Below are 7,947 nucleotides of genomic sequence, written 5' to 3' on the forward strand. Positions count from 1 at the left end.
TACACTTCTACAGCCAGCGCTCCAAGCGGAAACATTGCGAAATTAAAATCAGTGGCATTGAATATTTGACTTCAATTCAAGGCTGTTTAGGTCCATTTTACTGTAACGCGGAAGTATTTCGACTCTCGAATTTGGTTTGGTTTGGTGAGACGTCAAATCTTGTACAGAGTACATATAGAATTACATACAAAAGGCCGCCCAGTCACCAGTGTGTTGGCTTTCAGAATTAATCGAGTTTTCAGTTGCCGGCCGAAACAGAAATCACGAGTGTAAAAGAACATCATGATATCAGCATATTGTGCCAAAAACGTTTTTTTGAAAATTTACAAGATAATCGCTTATAGCGAAATAGAGTTCAGGAATAGGTGATTTTAAATATAAATTAATCTTAATAAATATATACTACTATTGAAGTTTACGACATATTATAATATGTATGAAATTGTGATAAAATGTTATATTGTAAAACGCGTAAAATTTAACTCCTCTAGAAGGAGATAGCGGATTTGTAGAGCATTGTCTCTGTCGGTGACGGACAAAACGTCATATAGGTACGAGTGACAGAGACAACGCTCTACAAGGAAATGTCATTCTAAAGGTCGATGTACATTACATTCCGCCGCGTACTGTAATGTACAGATAGCCGTATGTTTTGTAGAAAATACTCGTCGATATGCTTCGAGCCTATGAATTAACTGTCTCAAGAATTCTTAAAAGGAGTGTCCTTCGAGCGTACCCTATACCTATAAATGAAGTTTGATTTTTATTTGAATCCAAGCAACCACACTTAATTAAATTTTGGAGACATGTTCTACAAATGAATATCTATGTGTGTGGTTTATCAGATTTGCGTAAAAATACTATTGAGTTTCAAAGTTACACGGGAATATTTTCAGTCTTCTAATAATCGAACTTAGCTTGTACGTGACGCGCGCTCGACGGACGCTCCTCTTAATTATTTCTTTAATCAAAATTAAAATGTTATATGTAAAAATCGCTAAAATATAAAAATATATGTTATATATAAAACTTGTTATATATTGTATGTCGAGTAGATAGACAATTTTTGTGAGTGGAACATGGTGCGAGGAAAGGCAGACGTCCAGTATTGTACAAGAAGCTACACTTAGGACTTTCATTATTTTATTCCGCCGAAATATATACTTATATACGATATATATTTTATGTTAATTGAATAAAAAATATTAATTAATTCTTTTACATAATAATGTAATTTTAATTCAATGACAATATGGCGCTTGACGATATTTATCACCTCACTCAAGATACACAGCCGCGGATTGCATTGTCACTTACCATCGGGTGAGATCGTGTTATCGAATAAAAAAGTTATATTGTTCATATCGTTATGTTTTCGGAAGAGAAGTGTTTCAAAAGGTAGGATAACTCGTCGATTCACTTTGAGCTTGTGACATTTTCGTCATTTACCAATATTGTCGACGCTCAGAGTCTGTCGTTTGGGGCGCCTTACCGTGCATTTACATATTCGCGTCGCCGCCCGCCCTCGCCCCTCGCCACTCGCCGTACGTCGCGCCGTAAGGGCGCCTGTGAATTTGAAGCTGAGCGAAGTGGAGATGTGTTTATCAGACTGGTTAAATCACACAGATATGACTTAATAAAATTAACACGTCATTTATCAATAATTTAATTATAATAAATCCAATAAATATGCAAAAGTAGTATCTGGTGCGCTCCGCTTCTGTGGATAGACATCCTTATCTCCATTGCGCGGTTGCGAGATGAGACTGTGTGAGGTGTGATTGAACACATTACCAACGTTGGTAGACTTTGAAAATTGACGTACAATAGCAACAATAAAATTGACCTGAATCAAAATTCACGCAAAATTCACTACCACATATTTTACGAACTGGAGCATTAAATTAATATAGTTTTAATTTGACGGTAAAGTATTTCGACGCTCCAATTCTATCAATGTTGAGATGTTCAATCTCACAAAGGCTGCAGGCAGCTCCCAACTCGGCTTCGCACTCGGCTCTCTCATGCGAATATGTAAATGCACCTTTATATTTTAACGAACTATTCCTTTTTATTGTTTAGATAGTAAATATTTATAATGTTAGTTTTAAACAAGCTTTGAGAGGCATATTGGTCATATTTAGACCCATTACACACGATCGACTAGTCGCCCGGCAACTCAGTCGATGGCGACCGTTATAATCTGTGACTTATACGGAAGTCGTCTAGTGTTTGCGCACGAAGTTGCGGCGACTGCGTGCGCACACACACGACAACTTCCATATAAATTACAAATTATCACGGTTGCCGCCGACCGAGTCGCCGGGCGATTAGTTGACGGCGACCGTTAGAATCTGTGATTTGTATGGAAGTTGCTGAGTCTATACGCACGGAGTCGCCGCAATTCCATGCGCATAGACACGGCGACTTCCGTATAAACTGCAGATTGTTGAGTTGCTCGTCGACTGAGTTGCCGGGCGACTAGCGACCGTGCGTAATGGGTGTTAGGGGCCAAGGTGTATGTAATGCTAGAATGTCGAGGTGTTGTACCCGAGGATGTTGGACGTGATACTCAGCTTTATCGTAGCTAGAAACACTTTTATGTAGAAAATGGCGCTGATTCTGTTGTCTTTCTCTCAACTAAATTTTGAGTATCTGCATCTTTTTCTTTTGAATAGTAAACTAAAAGAAAACTAAATAGTACACGCTACAAAAAACAATAGACTCGCAACTGACAGCTAATGCCATGAGGATTGACAGCTCTAAATTAAATTTAAAACTGTCAAACTGTATCTGTCCTTTTCATATTCCATTAGTAAGAAAAGGATACGAATACTCTAAAAAATGTTGTGCTCAGAATCAGTAAATACTAATAGTTAGCCGGCAGGAAATTTAGAAAGAGGTTTCGGTTTGGTAGGGCGTTGTCTCTGTCACCTATGCGTCATTTTGTCGGTCTCAACGATAGAGACAATGCTCTACGATACCACTATCTCTTTCTAAAGGTCGATGTACAATATTTCCTGTCGGGTACTTTACCAATTATCTAAACATAAATGTTATTTTAATATATTTATACTTGTTTTATTTACTGAGTAATTTTTATACACATTACAAAACTATGTTTATTTGCTCAAATGTGTAATAAATATACGTAAATCAACTTTTAGATAATAAAAGTAGGTAGGTAGTTGATTATTATCAAGAAAACGTGCAAAAGAGCGAATCTTAAGTGTTCAATTCGTTGTCTCTTTTACGCGTTTCATTTTTACTTAAAGAAAGAGATACATATACTTTGCGCGGTATATTATGAAAATAGAATAATAGTAATATAGTCGCAATAAATTTTGATGTTTATATATTTTTGTAATTGTAGTGGAGTATGGCGACTTTCCACTGCTACCTGTGTAACCTATAACCTGTAAAAATGCTTATATTGAGATGTGTAACTGTATGATGTATCCTAACTCGTAAGAGAAACTGTCAAATATTTATCACGTTGAAATATATCAAAATGTTCAATTATTTACTTAAATAAATCGTTTTGATTTATACATAGTGTTTTATTTAAATCATCTTATAAATCATTTAGCTGTTGCCCGCGACTTTACGTTTTTCAAAATCCCGCGGGAACTCTTTTATTTTCCGGGATAAAAAGTAGTCCAGGGTATAATCTATCTCCATTCCTAATTTTAGCCAAATCCGTCCAGATGTTTTTGCGTGAAGGAGTAACAAACAAACACACACACACACACACAAACTTTCGCCTTTATAATACTAGTCGGATAGGAAGCGGTGATAGCCAGTGGGGGGTTCTAGTGGAGTGGTAAGACTTCAGCCTCCTATTCGAGGTGTCAAAATTGGTTAAACGGATGGGCCGTGAAAAGCTAGCAATGTAGCAAACAGATTCATACGACATGTTGGTACAGTCAGCAACAAAGCATTTCAGCGGCATTCTGTGAAAAATTCAGGTCTCCTATTACAGTTTATGAGCACGCTGGCAGACGGACAGACGGACAGCGGTGTCTTAGTAATGGGGTCTCGTCGGCACCCTTCGAGTACGGAACCCTAAAAATTGTTCGTTCAATAGGCTACTTGACTCATATCTAATTTCGTCCAATAAATGATTATTTACTATAGTATTTTGCTTAAGACAACGAAATATATCAATAACAATTATTAAAAACGCAGGATGGATATATAAATCCAATTTAAAAAAATACAATTTTTATTTTTATTTGAAACGCAGAAAACGCTGTCAGCCATGATGTGACGTCATTAAATATGTAAACAAAGAAATGTCATTCCTATGTCACGCGGGGACTAACGTAGTATCCATATATATAAAATTTAGAGTCCTGACTAACTTATATATCAACGCACAGCCTAAACATCTAAACAGCTGGTCCTAGATACATGAAATTTGGTGAGTGTGTTCTTTGTAGGTAAAGAGAAGGTGTCCACTAGGAAAGGATTTTTTGAAATTCCACCCCTGAGTGGGTCAAATGGAGGTTTGAAATTTATGAAGTCCACGCGGGCGAAGTCACGAGCATAAGCTAGTTTTTATATATTTCTAAAAACTCATAGTAAACGTAAAAAAAATATCGTTTTCTCTTTATAAATTGAATAAGTTATTAAGTAAGACTTACAACAAAGTGATCTTTGCAAAAATAAATTTGGGTTGAAGTCGTTAGTCATATAGGATCCCTTTAAGCAAGTCTTTGCGTGTTACGTATATTTATTTCACTGGGCACTCTAATCCACAACTTTCCTGTGGTCTTTATCGATGCGTTTTTTACATTCTCGGATGATACAATAACGATAATTACTATATTTTTCATGTAAACTAGTATAGAAGTCATGTTTATTAAACTTTGGGAGGTCATGCTGTTGTTTACAAATGCATGACGTCAGAGCACAGATAATCTATCGGCCAAACATGGCCGACAGTGTTTTCACCTGTCTAAGAAAAATATTTTTTTAAATTAAAGTTTTACGGTTTTGAGGGCGCAAAAAAATATAGTGTTAATTTTTTTGATATAATAGGACAAATATTAACCATTTAAGACCAACTTAAAAAAAGTGTCAAGTAGCCTATTAAAGAACACTGCGAGGATGAGCTAAAGAACGGAAGAATTCAAATTAATAGTATTAGCTCGATAAGTAGGTATAATTGAATAAGCTTCTATTTCCAAGGGAAGTGGCAATAAAAATGCCCCTCATAGGAAACGTCGCCTGGACAGAGAGTGCCTCTCGGCTCCCGGCCGGCTAATTAGTTTCATTACAAGACTAAGTCAAAGGACGAAATGTAATCATTTTATTGTAACTATAGGATATATTTTTTTATATGAGAAAGATGCACCCACCAATAAATGTATAGGTACCTATAGCTAACTATCAATGAAATGAACCGAATCATGCAGTGGCATGTAGTTCTTTGACAATTCAAACTATACGTGCCTCGTGTCAGAGATAATTTATTACTTGTAATCACTAGTAAGTACTTCCAACTTCTTTGCTTGTAATAAATTATCTCTGCTCGTGTCTAGTAAAAGTTTGTCACAGTGTTGGATAAAATTACCCATTTTGAACGTACCTACTAAACTAATAGAGATATTTTTTCATCTATCTATATATATAAAAGGAAAAGGTGACTGACTGACTGACTGAATGACTGACTGACTGACTGACTGACTGACTGATCTATCAACGCACAGCTCAAACTACTGGACGGATCGGGCTGAAATTTGGCATGCAGATAGCTATTATGACGTAGGCATCCGCTAAGAAAGGATTTTTGAAAATTCAACTCCTAAGGGGGTGAAATAGGGTTTTGAAATTTTGTAGTCCACGCGGACGAAGTCGCGAGCATAAGCTAGTGAAAATATAAAACTTAAAGCTAGTCTTATCCAATTACTAGGTCTACAATACATGCCCGCTTGGAATGGTGCCAAGATTACTGGCTGCATTTCCGCGCTGGACAGCCAGGCTGCTCCGTTGCGCAAAAAATGAGCCAGCCTTTCTGTCACCAGATGAGGCTATTAATAGTGGTAAAATGTCTCGTAAACTTTTTAGCATCAACACTCCATGGCCCCAGGAACTTCTGGGGGGGGCTTTCTCCACGGCAAACGGAACAAAAATGTAACTTTCGATAAGAGAGGCATACTTTAATTAAGAAATTAGCACTAGCGTCTACATTGGGGAGGTCCTATACATAATAATTATGTACCTGTATAGGGCTCCAGAATCCAGATCGCATCTCGTTAGCGCGTGAGACTGCATCTATCTCCGTTTGCTCTGAGCATCCGCTTGTTTAGTTCATCCCTCGAGGTCGCTGTGTACACATTTGTGTGTGTAGGCATTAGTTTGAATGCTTGAACAAATGAACAGTCGATTGGTTTTGTACTTGTCCCTAATTGCAAGCACTCAGCAATCTGCTTTGTATATTGCCCATAGGATATTATGTAGTAGGTAAGATGTTACATTGCTTCAAAATAATAGGTAGGTATTATTATTCTAACAATTGTCGTTTTGAAAACAAATTGAGTGTTTTTGCCGGCTCTTCTCTCAGGCATGCAGTTCCTCTTGCGACGTTTTCCTTCACCGTTAAAGCAAGTGATACCCAAGCATTTAATTTCTTAGGCACATAACTCCGAGTGACACCGAAGCGTTGGAGGTGCGTGCCCGGGATTGCACCCCGGACCCGCTATGAGGCGCTCGACGTCTTTAACCACTATGCTTTCTCCTCTTTTTGTCATTTCGTATGTCAACTACGTAGCTTATGCTCGCGACTTCGTCCGCGTGGACTACACAGATTTCAAACCCCTATTTCACCCCCTCAGGGGTTGAATTTTCCTAAACGAATTCCTACGTTATAATTTACTATAGGTATTCATGCCAAATTTCAGCTCGATCTGTCCAGTAGTTTGAGCTGTGCGTTGATAGATCAGTCAGTCACCTGTTCCTTTTTGTACTATATTTAGATATCTAAACGTGAAAACGTGAAAACTCATCAGTTAACATTAAAACATTAAGTGGCGTCTAAGTGTTCGGCCGAATCTATTTGCTTGCGCTCAGGACTCGCTAATCTCCACTATCAGTGGGCTACAGTTGTTATCACACCGCACGTCCACGTCAGAGGGCGGCAGGTGTTGATTGAGTCCTGTAGGCTTAGCATGAGATTTTACAACTTACCAGCATCGATAGAATACGATATTTGACAACTAGTCAAATCAGTAACTTTTTATCAAACGTCAAAACGCGCGCTTAGTATGCGAGATTCTATGAAATACCGGTGTGTGACGTCACAATCATATGACGTGCTTTTTTTAGTTTAATCGATATTTTAAAATGGTTATTAAACTTAAAACCAACAAAGGGCATGGATTTTACGTATTTTGGAAAACCCTCTATTAAATAATCACTGAGAAATAATTTATTTTTGATGTAGTCAAATACCCAATTCGAAAGTCGAGACAAATAACGTCATGGACCTAAATAATCCATACAAAACGACTTCTCACGCGCCATTTTACTCTTACCATGATCAACTCTATGGATCAATTGTCATGTCAAAAGTATGGAACCACCTTTAAATTAAATTAAGGACTAAAATTATACTTTTGACATGATATTTGAACATAAAGTTAAAATGGCGCGTAAAAAGTCATTTCGCAACGTTTGCGCTTGGAGCACTAACAGTAGGTAAATGGAAAAACTTGAGCATTGAAACAAGATAAATAACGACCATTTTACTTTAACGCTAAAATGTTTCGATTTTCGAATACTATCAGCGTTAGTGAGGTAAAATCTTATACTAAGCATAAACCTATGTAGGTATCGCTCACTGTTTACCTATGCCCGATACGTATCTATTGAGTCGCACTAAGCCGGCAAACTGTACACATTCGCTAAGTAACTATACTGCAAGGTGTAGGTTGCATACGTAAT

The sequence above is a fragment of the Maniola hyperantus genome, chromosome 5 (assembly GCF_902806685.2).
Source record: "Maniola hyperantus chromosome 5, iAphHyp1.2, whole genome shotgun sequence".
Taxonomy (NCBI): domain Eukaryota; kingdom Metazoa; phylum Arthropoda; class Insecta; order Lepidoptera; family Nymphalidae; genus Maniola; species Maniola hyperantus.